Here is a 17818-nt window from a genome sequence, read left to right as displayed (position 1 = left end):
TCAGGGGAGACAAATGTTCCAAAATTAGACTGTCATGGTGTTTGCACTATGCTGTGAACATCCTAAAAGGAAGCTTCAGTTAGGCATTTTCAATAGGTGAATGGGCACTTGCCTACCATGGAAGAGATTACCCAGAACCAAAACAGAAAAACAAAAAAAAAAGTGAATGTTTTCTAGGATATGAGCTACATCTTGGAGTGTTTTTTTTTTTTTCAAAAATAAACAAACCTTTTATAGATTTCTACTGTCCCGACAAAGTTTTATCTACTGTGAATTTGTTCATCCACCTTCCTCAGCCTGACACTCAGCAAATAACCTCAAGAGCTGGAAGCAGCTCATGTTTCTACTGGTTAAAACAGGCTTGTCTCTGAAAAGGTGTTAATCACAAATGGCCTGATACCTTACTCAGGTTTCTATTTAATTGCATTTCAGATGTCTGTTTTCAATGACCATGATGTAAGTGAGATTGATGGCCAACCCTATTTACTCACACCAGATATATAAATTCTAATACAGTAAAAATTACCTCTGATTAAAACTGCTTCTCTCCAAGGCTCCCACTCAGCTGTCCATGGGTGAACTGAACACTTTGCTGGCTTTTTAGTCACGGCCTCTGCTAGCACAGATGTCAGCTCTATATGTACATGGATCACATTTATTTGAAATCTTTTCTCTGCACAATCCAAATTTACTGAATCATCATCTTTTCTTGGTAACATGTGAAACATGGAGAAATCAATTATGTGTAATTACAGAGCTTCTTCTGTACTTTCAGAGTTTATCATGAGTAAATTTCTTTGGTTTTTTGTTCGTTTGTCTGTTTTATCTTTTTGTATTTTTGAGACAGGGTCTTGCTATGCAGTTCAGGCTGGCCTTGAGCTCACTTTGCAGCCCAAGCTGTTCTCAAACTTGTGAACGATTCTCCTGCCTCAGTCCCCCAAATTCTGAGATTACAGGAGTGCACCACCATGCTTGGTTTATGAGTAAATTTCTTGACAAAAGGCAAGACTAACAATAATTATAATAAAGTGAAGCAATGCTAAGCTAGCTGTTTGTGCAAAGAACTCTGACCTTGCTTAGCTTTTTTAGTTTTTACAGTTGTATTTAAAGCTGAGATATATATATATATATTTTTTAAAGAGAATAAAACAACATGAAGCAAACAAAAACAAAATAGAACAGACAGAGCAGAATAAAACAATGCAAATAACACAGGATTTCAGAAAAAGACACCAGGAAATCACAGTGGTTACTATCATGTCTCTTGTTTTCTTTGAAATAGTTGTCCATACCTTCCCACATAATAACTTAATACAAAATACCTATCAAAATAGTATAAAAGCAATCAAAAGAATGAGAGCGTAAAGGGCCTTTAAGACCAGACACTATGAAATCAATAATGGCTGCCATAATGTCTCCTGTTTTCTTCAAAATAGGTGTTCATATCTTCATACATATTGAAATCAAATAATTGAAAATCGACTAAAACCAATCAAAGCCAAGAATAAAAGTATTATTGGATTTTGAATCAAAATGATAGGAAATCATCAATGGCTGCCATGGTTCTCACTTTCTTCAGTGTAGTTGTTCATACTATCACATACACTAAAATCAATTGCTGCAAACCCTTTAGGTGAAGTTCTAGTCACATATAAGCCTATGTACATGTACATCTATCCTTTCTGTAGTAGAGGGAAAAACAAAACAACAAATAAATAATTATTACTAAGAACCCAAAACAATAACAATGTAGGCTTTCAAAACAAGGTGGTAGGAACCTAAAAAATTTTGTTTTGCAGTTATCTTCAAAAGTCTTACTCGAATTATCTAAATGGTCTATTTTATGTACATTTGTCTTTTTAAAAAATTTTATTGTCTGTCTACTCCCAGGAAATACTCATGAAGACAAGGATTTTGATAATTTTTACTACTTTGTCCCCAGCATCTATAACATCCAGTACTGTAGATCTTTAATACTTCAATATTATAGATGATAAATTAGTATTTATAAATGTAATATTTAGAAAATGTTATGTGAATTCTACAATCACTGACTGAATAAAATTTTAAAGCAAAAATCAAATGCTTTTAAATTTCTGTTACAAAATCTCTACCATTTCTTGAGACTCTGTCTATTCCACCTAAGTAAGATCTAGCATTTCAAACACAGTGAATAATGTGTGAGGTTATCATTTACTGTCATACTCTGGTTATTTAAAATTTATTGCTTATTATTGTTATATTTTATCATGAAGTGATGGCTATAATCTGATTTGTATTAGAATAAATTAAATGAGAATTTTAGTTAGAGATGCAGGTATTATTATCAAGGGCCGAATTTATAATTTTTATTAAACCAAACACAACTTTAGACTTCTTGATAATATTTTAATAAAACTCCCCTTGAAGGTGGACATATAAGCAATACTAATATTTTTTATGTTTTTTATTTTTCCTATTATCTTTCTTCTCTTTTCCATTCCCATCAGTACCCCTGTTTGGAAGATGCTTTTGACTCTTAAATTCCTTTCATTTTGTTTTTAGAAATAAATCCAAAGCATCATTTATTGCAGACTTTTAAAGTGATTGCTAAGGCAGTGCTGTAATTTTGATCTTTCAGATCCTTTTGAAATCTTGCTTCACCTTTTCCTTCTGCTAACTCAAGACCTATGTCCTTTTGATCTGTTTTTAAAATGAGTGACGCCCCCAGTTTCTTAGTGGTCTGTGATTTTCTGCTTCACACTTTGTTTAAGCTATCATGATACCACAGCAATTGTCAAGATGTGAAACAGTTCGAGGACACATTAAGGGAAAGCATTGTGGATGACTTACAAATATACTTGTACATTACATGGCAAATCCTTTTGTCTGATATTATTCACTTTAGTTTCCTTTCACTGTGGAAAAAAAAGAGTTTATATGCAGTTGGGGATTGAACATAGCTACACCCCCAATCCTTTTTTATTTTTTATTTTGCGATAGGGCCTCACTAAGTTGCTAAATTGCTTGAGCTAGTCCCAAACTTGCAATTCTCATGCCTCTGCTTGAGATTACAGGTAAATACTGCAATGCCCAGCCGGAAATTTTTATTTGTTATTTTTTCTCTTTAATAGACAATCACTAGATTCTGTAGGATTTTAAATATAGATGACATCTATTTTAATTCATTAGAGTAGAGTTTTATACAGGAGAGTTCATTAAAAATATCCAAAGAAGAGAATCCTTCCTTTGGTAAGAAAATAAAAGATCTATGGATACAAATAAGAAATTTACAATAAAATGCCAGAGATTGTTTTTGTGCGAAATGTTAAACTAAGTCGGCTGTTGCTGAGATCAACATTTCAGGATCTACTGCCTCACCAACTCCCTGGCCCTGAAGAAAGTATAGGAAGCAAATAGCAAGGTAAGTGTCCGTGACTGCTTTTTTAAGTAAATGGTGCTGGGGTGTAGCTTTGTGGTACAGCGTTGCTTAATAAGCACAAAGGCCTGGGTTCACTCCCCAATACCAACCAAGAAAAAGTAAAAGTAACCAACACAAGACGAAACCCTATTCCAAAACCAGTCTCTAAAAGATGTGCCTTACTTACTTTACATACTCTGAAATACAAAAATCTTGAATAAAATTTTCTAGTCTTCCATTTCAGATACTATCACAATACTTAGAAAAAATATTTTTACAAAGTATTTTAAGAGGGAGGCAACAGAATTAGCTCAGAATAACTTAAAATAAAATATATAAATCACCAAATTATTACAAGCATGGATTTATATACTTTTCTTTTTAAAAATGTTGAAAGACTGTATCAGATAAGCCGGGGCCATGGTCTTGGTATCAAAAAAGAAATTTTTATAATGTCTCATTATCTTAAACCACACAATAACAGCAGCTAACATAAGTGTTCCATCTCATTATATACTGAGCTACTGAGCCATTTGGTTGATTAAGCTGATATATAGGTACCTGTAAATCATTTTTTTAAAAACCTTATTTTTGCCTCAGTTCTAAATCTTTTAATTTGCTTTTTAAAAAGTCTGATTGAAGCTGGGCATGGTGACACAGGACTGAAACTCTAGCACTCTAGGAGGCTAACACTGGAGACCAGTAAGACCAAGCCTAGCATAGAAAACTTATCAAGATCTGTCACAAAAATAAAATTAATTAATTAACTTTTTAAAAATTACTGGAGACTGCTCAGTGTGAAGGCTCTGGATTTAATCTCCAGTACTGTAAACTGGTTGGTTGGGAGTTACATGAGTAAAAGGCAAAATTATGAATTACATTCTGAAATTTAAAATCTATACCCAGTAGCACATAAGAAGAACAGGGTGGGAAGAGAAAGAAGGGAAAGAGAAGACATTGAAGCTACTGAGTTTCAACCCACGAGTCTATATATGTATATGATGAAGATTCTTGACACCAACACATATTTTCACCTAATACATCACTACAAATACCCACTGACCACTTTCAAATAGATTACCTTGACTCCTGAGCAACATAAAAAATACTGCAATCTGCTAACATGAAAACCAAAAAAATAGTTTACAAGAAAATTGAAACTGTTTCTTCTTTGGGGAAAATTAATTTCAAATTCAGCATTCTAACTTTATGTTAAAATGATTCACCAGGGGGAAGGAAGAACACATTTGACTTTCAAGCATGAGAAGGCACTATCAAGAGTTTATCAATTAGACTGTGAAAATTCTACAAATGAATTATCTCCTGCTCATAGGACTCCCCAAAAGGAATTTCGGTAGATGCAAGTGAGTCCAGTCATTTATTTTGAGAATGGCAGACTAAGCCATTAGAAAATATCTGTAAGTTGTTGCCTATTATAAAAGTTTATCTAAAGTCTCCTCAATCCTACCCATCAGCATCAGTGTTTCTTTCACACCACAGTGGCTGAGGGAGTCTTCCTATCTACTTACACCTGAATATTCTCACATTGCATCATGTTGAAAAAATAAAGCATTCACATTACTGAAAGGACGCAAAACACTGATTAGTTCATCCTCAAAATGTTTAATAAGATCTCAGCAGGAGATTAAGGGAAGTCTAGAGAGAACAATCAAGCTTTTACTAAACAGGAAAATTTACCTTTCCTCACAAAATTGCCATTAATGTACAAAATTACAGTGACGGCAGTAATTATAGCCAATGCTATATCATCTTGTATGGGAATAAAACTAAGAAAATGTGTCTAATATCAGAATGTTTAATAGATGGGACTGGTCTGTAAAGGGTTCAGCATGACATTAATGTTTGCCAGAGACCAGGCCAGCCACATTTCACGTTAGAATTTGGCAGGACTCTCTTTTCAGATGGCCACAGCCATTCTGATTTCCACGGCACAGATTTCTTTAGTTCACTCTCCAGCCAGAAGCAGGTAAAGGTGGACACCATCTTTGGTACCAAAGTGTGGTTCAAGGCCCAGCTCTGCATCACATGAGTTCATCACTGTTGTTTGGGTTGTTTTATTAGCAGCAGTGAAAGTTGAACTCAGGCCCTTACACTGAGCTACAGCCTTTTTACATTTTTATTATGAGACAGAGTCTTGCTAAGTCAGTGAGCTGCATAAATGCCCAGGCTGGGCTTGAATTTATAATCCTCTTACCTCAACCTCCTGGAATATCTCTTCTTAGTGTTACCTATCATTTAATCTCTTTGACTCTGTTTTCTCTTCTGTAAAATAAGAGTAGTTCCTACCTCCAGCAGGCAGGTGAAAATTAAACAAAAATGTAGGCAAATGTCTGGCACTGAAATGTATTGAATAAATATGAACTGCTTTCCTAACTATGATGATAGAGCTTTATAGATAGTAAAGTAGCATTTGAGTCACAAACTTTTGAATTTAATTTGGTATTCAAAGCTTATTAATATAGAAGGTGCTATTTTTCACACTGATGCGTTATTCAAATGTGGGAAAAAAAAAAAGAAGAAAAAAATCGCTGTCTTTAAATAGCAAACATTCCACTTTAGGTTATCTGTTCATGACAGTGAACCAGCAACATCACACAGTAATGAGGCAGGTCTGAAATCAGCGTGTGAGGCTGTGAGAACCAGAATACTAAACACAACATACGAGAGGTAACAGACACTCAGTGCTTAATGGCTGGAGTACCAACTCATATAAAATTAAAAGGGACTGGAGAGATGCCAGCATCAGACTTAAATTAGGATAAAAATATATATGTGTGGTGGTCACCTCTATCCTATTGGTAACAACCAAAGCTCTATGAGATTCAGAAATCATTTCCACAGAACTAAATATCAGTGCTACTTAAAAAGCCTTTATTTTTCAAAAGTCTTAAGACTGAATCTATGAACAAAAGGTCAACTCCAGCTGCAGTTAAAACAGAATATGTTATTTTTCTTACACTAATTTATGCAGTCATGCAAAATAGCACTGGCCCAAAGTCCCAGTATCAACATGAAAATAAATCATGTCACTAAATGTAAATATTATCATCAGCTCTAATAATCTTTCATTAAAATCTTTGTGAAAACACACTTAGACACTAAGACTCAAACATGTATATGCATTTTAATGTTATGCAAATTATGTTATCAGATTGGTGTGACACAATGCAACAAAAAAGAAAAACAATTCAAAAATTTGGACAAAAATTTATACTGTCTTTGACTATAACCAGTATAAAATTTTCAGTGTTAACTTATATGCCATGAAAGTAATAATAGTTTACATTTATTTAAGATTTCCAACCACTTTGATTCTATCATAAAAGCATTGCTAATATTTTGCTATTACATTGAAAAGATCGAGGTAAACTGCAGAGGAACAGAACAAGAAGTCAACAAGAAGCAAGCCCTCCCCGCAAATCAGCGCTATGCACAAACCAGTGCAGGAAGAGCCTGATACAAAGCTCCTTCTGGTGTCTGGGCTGGGAACCAAGAAGAGCAAACTCCACCCTCACTACACTGCCACCATAAGCAACCTGCTCATTCAGAAAAACACAGGCTGTGATGATAGCTACTGAGGTAAAATACAATTTAACGCTTGTGGTGTTTGGTGTGTCACTGACTTTGCAGGTCTAGCGCTGGTAATCTATTTGGAGGATGACAATATGCAGTGTAGTATCTAAAGGTGATCTGCTTCTGAAGGTGGTAGCCATTGTTAATTCCTTACTATCTTGTTTTAAAGTCCTGCATCATTTTCATTGTTTTGTTCAGTTGAGTTTTATTGTTTTGGTCTGATTTTATCATATCTAATGGCATGGGCAGCTATTTCAAGGATAACAAGATATATGATGGTGGCCATTTAGATTTACTATTGTCTTGTTTTGAAGTCTTGGATTCATTGTTTTTTCTCTATTAGTTCTAGTCTATTCTGTTTTGTTTGATTTTTACTATGTCTGAAGGTATCTGCAGCTATTTTGAAGATGACAAAGAGGCATTATGGTAACCATTGTTGATTTCCTATTGCTTTGAAATTCTGTGTCACTTACACTGGTTTGCTTTGATTGGCTTTATTTTGTTTTATTTTGCTTGGTTTTATTCTCATTAAAATAAAAATAAAAGATCAATGCAAGAAGAAATTAACTAATCAGAAGTGTAGATAAATGTTCAGAATTTCATCATCTGATCCCAGAGCCCACCTATAAGCTACTGTGATGTACTGCTTCCATCTCCACTTGATATTTTCATAGTCTAGAATTGAATAGTAGTATTGATTGACTGAACATGTGAGCACTCAATCTGCATGATATTTCAGGCTCCGTAGCCTAGTAATTACATGATTTTAAAACTGGGTAAGTTCGGATAGATTCATTCTTCTTTGGCAGGTACTCTGGTACCCTGCTTTCCTCAGTGACCATTTCTTAATTTTTTTTCCAAAGCCAAATCTAGTACAGAAAAAAGACACTACCTTCTTAAGTATAGCTGCACCCTATATATGACAACCTCAGAAATCCCTGAGGAAAAAAGTACCTCCTGCCTTTTGCACTATGTGCTAGGCAGAAATATCTGGCAGTGGCCATGCAGCAATGTCCTAATTATATTACTGTAGACTATGAGCCATGACCAATTTGTAAAAGAACAATTGAAATTAGAAGAAAGGTGATATCAAGCATCCAGGAACTCTGGCATAATTGCAACCTACAAGATGGTAAGAAGACAGAATTCCTATAAAGTAGCTCACTTCTGTGTTGATGGATAATAAAAGGAAGAGAATTATATGATAAGTTACTAATAGATTAAAAAAATGTAGCCAAGAAACAGTGAGAGACACTTCTACCAGGTGCTGGCAGAAAGGACTACAGGAGGTGACCTTGAAGTGAAACAAATACTTAAAATTTAAAGTCCAAAACAGGAACTAATATGCTAAAACAATTCTAAATACTATGAATCAGGTTGAGAAGGGCACTAAAGACCTGTAATAGGATGATTTAATATTTCTCACTTCTCCAAGGCTGTTGTTTTCCAAATTAATTTGTTTTTCTGCAGATATCCCAGAGAGAAGAAAAATGGAACACAGTGTACTTATTGTCGGAACAGCAATTTTTCTGACATGGTAGCTCTTAACTTATTAATGTGCACCTACCACTGCACTGCGGCTTTAGTAATGAGCAGTCTTCTCACCCTATCGTTAAACATACGTAGCTAGACACCGGGTGTCCTGCCCCACTAATAATGCTAATTTTGGGATCCCTGCCTAAGAAATTGACATTATGAGAAAGCAGCAGGTTCTGTTTTGTACTTTCTCTTTTATACAAGAAAACTTCCTGGGGAAATCAGGAAAATAACTGTTATAGACTAGTAGAGTCAATCAGTTTAAGTAGAAACGCTAGTGTACAATTTGAAGGTTCTAGGAGTCATTCACTTAAACTCAAGACTTTATTACCAATAAAGAACTCATTACACTTTTTAAGATATTGTTCCCATTGAAAATCAAGTAAGGAATTGGTACCAGTAAACAAATAAATAAATGCAAAACCTAACCTTCAGTAAGTTTACGCAATTCCTCACCAGCTCTTCGGCAGGCTATGAGTGGTTAGACACAATGACCAGGTAAGCAGAAGATGGGGCAGCTCTTACTGAAGCTCTTTCCAAGAAGCTCTTGCTCTCTCCTCCCACTCTAATGGCTCAGCGAGGGGCCTTTCCTTTTGGATTATTTTTAGTGCCTTTTATACTTTGAAAGACTCCTAGGACCTTGATCTCTTCCTTTGCATTTTTTCTTGCTTTCATTCTCCATACTTCTGTCAGCTTTTTCCCCTTAGCAATTCCCTCCGTATTTCTGAGAATATCCCTTTGATTTCTAACCCCGTAGCATGTCACAACAATGCAGACCAAAAAATCACCACCTGCCAGCCATAGCCTTCTCCTCGCTGCCAATGTGTTCCTCACATTGGGATGCCTAATATCCTAGGCATCAATGTTCTCCCTTTAAAATTGTTTTTAATTTCCATTCGCAGGAGAATCTAATGGCCCTCACTTGTTTCCCACATTCCCAATTCCATGAATCATTTATCAAGTCTACATCAGTACTCATATGAACATCACCCTTATAATTTTAATTGATTTTGTAAATACATCTGAGTCTTTATGTGGACTTAAACTGATTCTACATGAGTCTGTCTTCCTTCCTTAGGGATGGAAGACTTCTCTAAAGTGCAATCCTTCCTGTTTTATGTCACTTAAAGGATTGTGCTCATCCCAGGTTCTCCTTTAGGAATTCCACATTCCTTCAGTTTTCAAATCTACTTCCTCTTTACCTACTTCAAATGCCACCTCTTTCTAAAGTCACAGGTCTGCAAATAACTTCTCACACCTGCTAAACCCATGACACATACAGCTCAATCTCTGTTAACATACTTTAAAAATTTTACAGTATGGATTATCTGCTCAGTAAAACCCAAGCTCCTTATAGGTAGAATTCATGTCCTAGTCATTATGGCCCTTAGTAAATACTGAATATAATATTAACTAACAGGATTCATATTTAATACAATAAAAGTACTAAAATTGCCTGTTATTCTACTTAAATTTTCATTAAAATTAAATTAAAAAGTTTAACTCAGTGTATCTCTACTTGAGATTCACAGAAACAGACATTCAGATAAGGAATCTTGAATACAAGCAATTTATATGAGACATAATCCTAAGAAACATGAGTAGGAAGAGAGAGAGACATGAAACAGAAAGCTGTCAGTGAAGGGCTTTTTTTATCAAACAAGGTACCTCTTGGGGTACTTGGTGTGTAATGGAGTAAACGACTTTGAACTACACTGACAATTTTGAAGCCAATAAAGAACCTGTGCCTCTAGATTACCTCAACAAGATGGCAAAGGAGCTGGCACATTTATTCATCAATTCTTGATAGCCTTGGTTGACAGCTGAAAGGGGACATTCTTTGGTTCCATCAACCTGCCCCAGAGGCAAATAGAGCAAACTCCTAAATCAGCCTGAATTCTTGGACTAAGACTGAGATGCTGGCGGTGAAAAGATGGGATGGATGTTGGAAAACAGGAAGTTATGAGATGATGCAGTTACCAACAGAATCCACTGCACATAATAACAAAAAGAATAGAGACAGCTGATGTAAGTGGGCCTCAATTTTTAACAGCTTCTTGGGAGACTAATGACTAAAAAGCCTAACAAGAAACACAGCCCACAATATGCAAGAAGAAAGTACAAAGCTCAAGAAGGGCGAAAAGCCTCAGTCCGTTCCATGGAATCCAAATCCTAAACAAAATTGAGCCTCACAAATCAAAAGTAAAAACAGAGGCATTAACAGAAGATTGGAAACAGAGATTGACAAATCAGAGACCACCATTTGTTTTGGTAGTATTTAATATATTTGAAGTATTTCTAAAGAACAAAAAATACATGAGAATAACCTTAGGTGGTTCCTGTCTGGTTTGTACATTCAGGCCCTTGATTTATAAAATTGTCAACACATATACAAGCCCTTCCCTGTCCCTGGAAGTATGAATGCCTGAAACTAGGACTTAGCCCTGCACCAAATATATGAGTCATCTTCTTAATCATACTAGCCCTGTGAGATAGTGAATGTGTTGCTGTGCTGATTAAAGCCCCCTGTGGCCTGGCAACTAATGATGGCTAGCGTCCCAGCGTGAACCGAAGGTAGAGGTAACCAGTGAGGACACTGTCTCATAGAGCCAGACCTTCAGTCAGCTTCATTCTCCCAGTGAACAGTCCATCAGAATCTGAGAACAGACTCTTGACTAAAGCACGTGGTATTAAAAAGAAAGACATATATGAACCAGCAGGAAAAAGTGACCCCACATGATGCCTGATAATCTGGAGCATTTCGAAGAAATTTTTGAAACCTCAAAATCGACCCAAAGCATTTCCAAAACACTTGCTTTCAAAACAGGAAAAAGATATTATGGAAAAGAAACACCAGTGAGTAAGAGTTTTTAAATAAAACATAAAATTCAAGAGAAGTATTGGATAATAAGCAAGGAAACCTCCCAGGACATAGAGCATTAGGACAAAGAAACAGAAATACTAGATAAACATACGAGATAAACCCAGGATGATTAATATGCACCAATAAACTTTCTAGAAAAAAAAGAATACAGAAGAAAGATGATTTTCAAAAACTAAGTATTAAGAGAATAGCTTAGAGTTAAAAGTAAATAATTAAGTAAAGAAAGAAATACATAAGTACAGTTAAAACCTTACAGAGATTTTTAAAAAGCACTCAACAATGAACTAAAATAGTCTAACATTAGACTTTTCCTTAGCCATACTAAGTGCTAGAAAACAGCAGACCAATGTCTCCAAAGTTCTGAAAACAAGTGATTTTCAGTTAAAAATTCTATTTCTTGTCAAATAATTAGGTCAATAAATTATGAGAGTAGAATAAAACTTTTCTGTTTTGCATGATTTCATTTCTTTTCCTTCCTGTGTACCCTTCCCAAGGATGCTAACTTGAGGATGTAAGGGCAAAGAAAACATAGTTCAATAAATAGGGTACTATTCAAGGGAGAGTAAAATCCAATCTCAGAATGACAGCTTTGGAATACTGCAGGGACAAGCCAACTCAGATCCAGCAGATCCAGGGTTCCAAGCAGCAGTTTCCAGGTAAAAGCGGGAGTGAGTAGAGGGAGAACTCTGAGGAAATGGGAATGTTTCAGTAGATGGTTCATTCAGGATTTGAAGCTGGGGACATTCTACACTCAGTGTTAGAAAAATAAACCCAGAAATAAGGAATCTAATGTAAGAACCCTGCATAGAGAAGAAGAGTACAACTTCCATAGAAAAATAGAGAAGTAGGTGTGATACTAACACGCTTATTTTGGACTTGGAAGAAGTCCAAAAATATTGGGGTGAAAGAAATGGATGACACAATTATAAGACCATCTTTTGTTTGCCAATTTTGTCTGAAAAAGTTACTGTCCATGGCTAATGAAATAAGAAATGAAGATTTAATTATATTTTTGAAGAACCAAATTTAGGCTGCAAGGAAATACATAGATTGATTATACATAGAAAAGGGAAGGTAAAAAGTAATACAGATGAATTCTGTCCTAATCTAATATATCAAGAAGTAAATGGTGTCTAAATGTAATAAATCAAGAAATAATGAGACATGTATTTACAAGATAGATGATGGATAGATCAGACATCACTACAAGAAGAGTCAGAACAGAACAGTTTGAAGTTGGTCATCTCTAGGGACAGAGAAGGATATGGTGGGGATTGTGACTTTTATTATAAATTCTATATCATTTGACTGTTTTACCACACAAACTTATTATTTCAATACAATTGAATGTCAACATATGGATAAATGAAAATACCCCTTAAAATATCTCCCTAACAATAAAGTAAAATTAGTGTGCTTACTGTAGATGAATATAATCTTGACTACTAAAAATGACAGTGACTTCATTTAAGAATCCTATACCAAATAAGCTCTACAGTCACACGCTGCAGTAGATTTATTTTTTGAAACAAACTACGGATACTTCAATAACTGCCATATAGATTTTCACGAGAAAAATTTATTTCATATATGTAGTATAACTCAAGAAAAATAAGAAGAAAGGCCTTCATCTTCCTTTAAAAGTTTATGTTGCTTTGAAAATACGCACATTTGGTCCTATTGAGGTTCAAAAACTTTTTCATCTTCTACCCAGATATGATACGGTAAAAATAATTGTGTACTCCATGCACTGGTACACATAATGCATCAGCAAATACGGCAAAGCTTCAGACTGTCAGCAAAAATCACCTCGCTTCAATCACCACTGAGTAAGCTTCACAAGGCAGCATTTGGGAAAAGATAGAGAGAGCAAAGTGCATCAAAGTGAATACCTGGAACCGCACCCAGAAGAAAACTGGGCTACACTAGAGCACAGAATACATTCTCCTCCTGGCTTCTCCTATTAAGAAATCGGGCCTCACCATTTTCTGAATTCCCTGTTCAGAAGTCATTTCAGGTAAACTGCACTGTAGTTACTGACCCCTACAGAAGCCCAGACAGAAGCATATGTTTATGATGTTTTATAAATGATCTGAATAATGCCACTTGGCTTTGGCCTGCTTGACTGAACTAAGAATTAGTAAATTATCCATCACCAAACTCGGGGCCTTTTCTTCTTCCACATCATGAAATATATGCAGTTTTAAAGAACAGATAAATCTTGATAAAATACTGAAAATAGTAAATTTGCTCATAACAGCTATATACCAACAGTGCTGATAAAGGAAACTGTTTAATAAAATAAAGGCAGAAACACAACTGGCCTTTAGACAAAAGTGTGGTGTACATTCGGTAACCCATCAAGCTTCTTTCCTATCCCACATCTTATAACCCTACTCACTGCAAGACAAACCCACCACGATTTCTAATGCACCTAAAGTACCTCTCCTACAAAGAAAGGGTCCTGCCCTCAGCTTGGTCCAGTCAGTAGAAGGATGAAGCCCATACTGTCAGACTGTAAGTGATATAAATAAGAAGACAACAAATGATACAAAAAAAAACTGATTATCCATTTAGGAATCTTGATGTGCAACATGCTTAAGAGTTAATAGTAAAACACACACACACACACACACACAATCCAGCTAGTTCTATAAGGGACAACAGCAGGACACATTCCTCTGAGCAGTAAGACAAGGACAAAAAAGAATAAGACAAGTATTAGTTAAGAAGTCTCTGAAAAACCACAGTCCAGTGAAGAGGCTGTTATTCCTATTTTCTAGAGCTAACATACAACATATTAAAATACTAACTAAACTTTAGACAAGCAGAAAATCCAAAAAAATCATTGTCTCCTACTTAATTCTGTTAAACTACCTAATTTCTACGTAATCCACATTTTTAAGTTAACCAACCTTCTTAACACTGTCTTAATTGCTTCAGTGCAGCATAGCACTGTGTTGCTTCACTAAATGCTTCTAGCCACATATATTATTATAAGTATGAAATATAATTAGTTTAGACTTTAATCATTTAATCATAGGACAGCATAGTGTACAATGTAGAAAGGAAAAAAAACTAGTTTTTATAATGTGCCTATTCTGAGGGGACCAGCTGCCAAGTGACAAATGAATCATATTATTGACTGCACTACATTTGTATTGATTTGATGAATGTATTGCTGTACAGTTAATGCTATGTCAGCCATTCATTTACAAATATATATTTCCAGGGATGTCTTGCCAGGATATAAAGACATTTCCTATGAGCTTGTAGGAAACTTAGCCCAATTCATTTGTAATTCTTTAAAAACTAAACAATTTTTTAATTCCATGATTGTTTGCACAAGGTATAGAGTAGTCTACAGTAATGCTATTCTACTTAATATAGAAACGGTATACTTCAATTGTGCTTATTTGTTTTGCTAATTATACAGTGCGCAATACAACCCAAGCTCTCCAGATAACTTGTGGACTCTGTATGACTAGAGTAATTGGCAAAAGAATACCTGAACAGCTCCATGTGGTGAGTTTATCACAAGCATCTTGAGAAAAACACAAAGGTAAGGATACACTAACCCTGAACAAACTATCTCTTCAGGGCAAAGGAAGAAATCAGTAGACACAGAGATTGAAATGAAGATATAGGGACAGAGACAGGTGCAGGTGCACAGAGAGCAAAACAAGTTTTCATAAATAATCCTCCAACAAGCCCTTTTTGTTGTCGTTATTGTCCGAATGGAATGTGTTACAGTACCATGTAATGAAGTAAAGAGGAGCAAGAAACGAGGAACTGTAGCTTTACAAATTTGGAACCTTCCTTCAAGTCCTGGTAAAATATTTTGCCCTTCTGAAACTTTTGCCCTTCTGAAAAACTTAAGGAAATTGGACGTCGATTTCAGTTAAGATTATGTGTGCCAGAGACTGAGGATCTAAAATGAATTTATTGTATCAGAGGTTATATGGTCTCATCACCCTTTCTGTGTCTCTCAGCCCATAAGCTCTGAAAATGCAAACCGGGAAATTAATCTGAGTTTTAATTACAAAACTACCCTAAAATAAGATAAAGAAATCTAACAACTTCTAAACTCTGATCACTTTTATTTGCATTGGTACATACAAAGTAGCAATTTATGAAAGAAAGTTTATAAAGTTAATAAATGTCACTTTGAAAAAGGTATTCTCTCAAAAAAATTACCAAATTCATGATAGGTCTGTTTAGCAAAATCCAATACTATTTCCACTGGGAATGGAATTTTCTTCAACTTGTATCAATTTACCAAGGCTTGTGGACCCATTCATGCTCTCCATATTTAGAATTAAAGGTTCCTTTCTGAAGAGATCTTAATTTGAAGGTAAAACACGGTCCAAGTTCCTGAACTCCCACTCTCTTTTCACTTTTGAATATGTACCTATGAAATCTAAAGAAAATGTAATTGCACTGGTTGTGGAATGTGGCAACCTGCCTTGCAATAAATTGAGGAGTATGGGGAAAGAGAGAAGCAAACATGCATCCAGTTGAATGACAGCCTTGCTGCAAAATTATTCAGAATTATTTCGGGTGCCTGCTCCATCAGGTCCTTACCCTTTCCCTTAATTTCTTTTCAAAGACAAATGAGAAGCTGGGCCATTTAGCAAGTGACTCAAAATAAGTCCATTTGGTGTTTTATGATCTTCATTAATCACAATTAGAGCTGTGAAACTCTCTGTGCACTGTGGGATCATTTTTTTCAGAGTCAGTCCACATCTACAGTAAACATGTGAGTTGAGTATCACTGTTGAGAGCTGCTGGCAGAGTACTACTGTTCTCCCATGAGGTCTATCTGAAGTGATGAGAATCGTGGGAGAAGTTTCTCTGCTGAAGGAAGGAGAAATTCATCTGTAGCTTTATCATAAACAACCGCTTCATCATTGGGTCTACTGTAGTTTCATCATGGACTCACTGGTTGCCAGTGGTCTTGGGTTCAGGTTTTGGTGGAGTCTTATCACCAAGAGCTTTTCTCTTTTTTAAGTTTTTCTTAGCAACCAACTTTTCTTTCCATCACTGCCATTTGCACCATGTGAACATTAAGCACTACTTGTTCTTTATTTCCAAAATGTTGAGACCTGGAGGGAGGAGAGGAAGGCATCTGCTTTCCAGGTTTGGACCCGCAGTCTGCCGCTCCATGTCCTAGGGACTCAGCCTCTTGAGGCTCTTCCCCAGCAGCTTTCCTTTACAAGCTTTTCTTCCTGCTGCCACCATTCTTTTCCAGGCCTTCTATGTGTTGTTTGCTCCAATGCATCTACATCCAAAGAACATTTTATTCTAAGCCATTCCAGGCTCTAGATCTATGGGTAGTATGACTTCTCCATATCATAATTCTGTGTGACCCAGGGTCACCACCGCAGTTTCTAAATACTCAGATATTGGCTTCACAGTGCTCCCTTGAACAGTGGGATCTGCAGTGTTACTGCCCATGCTGGAATGCTGTCTCAAGTTATGTCTAGTTGAATAAAGAAGGTAACTTTTCTCTACTATTACTTCATACAGTTGAAAGATATTGGTACCTACCTATCTCCTGAAGGTATGGTGAGAACTCATCTCTACTTGAAGGTCAAATGGGCATCTCAAATTTAAAATGTCCCAACCTGAATTCCCCATGTCTCTCTCCTGTACTCATATCTCCTGGTTTTCCCCCATGCTCTCTGCATGTCATAGACTCATTTCTTCTAGTCTATTAGCTCAGGATTCCCCAAACATCCAGAATCCAAAGCCTTTTTCTCATTACCCCACCACACCCCTGTCCCACTGCCAGCATCACCCCAGTCCAGCATCATCGTCTCTGCTTGACCTATGCCAGTAGCTTCCTGAGGAACCCTTTTCTAACTTTTATCCCCCACAATCTATTCTCAGCGTAGCAGCTAAAGGAATCCTACTGGCAGGTAAGTCAGGCTGCTGCACACCCTTCATTGGCTTTGCATTCTCTCCAGAATAAGTTCCCAGGCCTACATCATGATGATGAGGCCCTCCCTCACCCTCTGACCCCATTTCCTGTTATTCTCCTCCTGATAGTGGGGCACATTCTCTTTCTCCCTTAATCCCTGAAACTTACTCCCATATAGCGCACTATGTGTTTTACTTCTCAATTTTGATTATGTCTTTTTCCACTAGAATATAAATTTCTTGACAGCAGAGACATTTTTTCCATTTCATTTTTCTACTACATCTCCAGTGCCTAAGCTAATATTCAACACAGAGTAGGTATACATAAAATGTTTATTAAGTAACTGAATTCAGTCAGTCAATTAATACCAAACATTTTAAAATGTGTGACACATACTAAGTGTACAGTGTTAGTAATTTTGTACTTGCAGTATTTGTTTATGTAATTACCTTTGGGTTTTTTTATCTCTTCCTAATGTATA

The 17818-nt window shown here is 36.0% G+C and overlaps 1 protein-coding gene and 1 pseudogene across 2 annotated transcripts in view; both read right to left on the bottom strand.

Moving 5' to 3' along the window:
- Slc44a5 (solute carrier family 44 member 5) overlaps positions 1–17818 on the bottom strand; it is a 373608-nt gene that overhangs the window by 328137 nt on the left and 27653 nt on the right. The window lies entirely within an intron of this gene.
- On the bottom strand, positions 12220–17168 carry LOC134473299 (ribosome production factor 1-like; annotated as a pseudogene).

Source organism: Cavia porcellus, unplaced genomic scaffold (genome assembly GCF_034190915.1).
Source record: "Cavia porcellus strain 051 isolate PalLab524CR breed Dunkin Hartley unplaced genomic scaffold, mCavPor4.1 scaffold_1, whole genome shotgun sequence".
Taxonomy (NCBI): Eukaryota; Metazoa; Chordata; class Mammalia; order Rodentia; family Caviidae; genus Cavia; species Cavia porcellus.
This window is presented reverse-complemented; position numbering and strand designations above follow the sequence as displayed.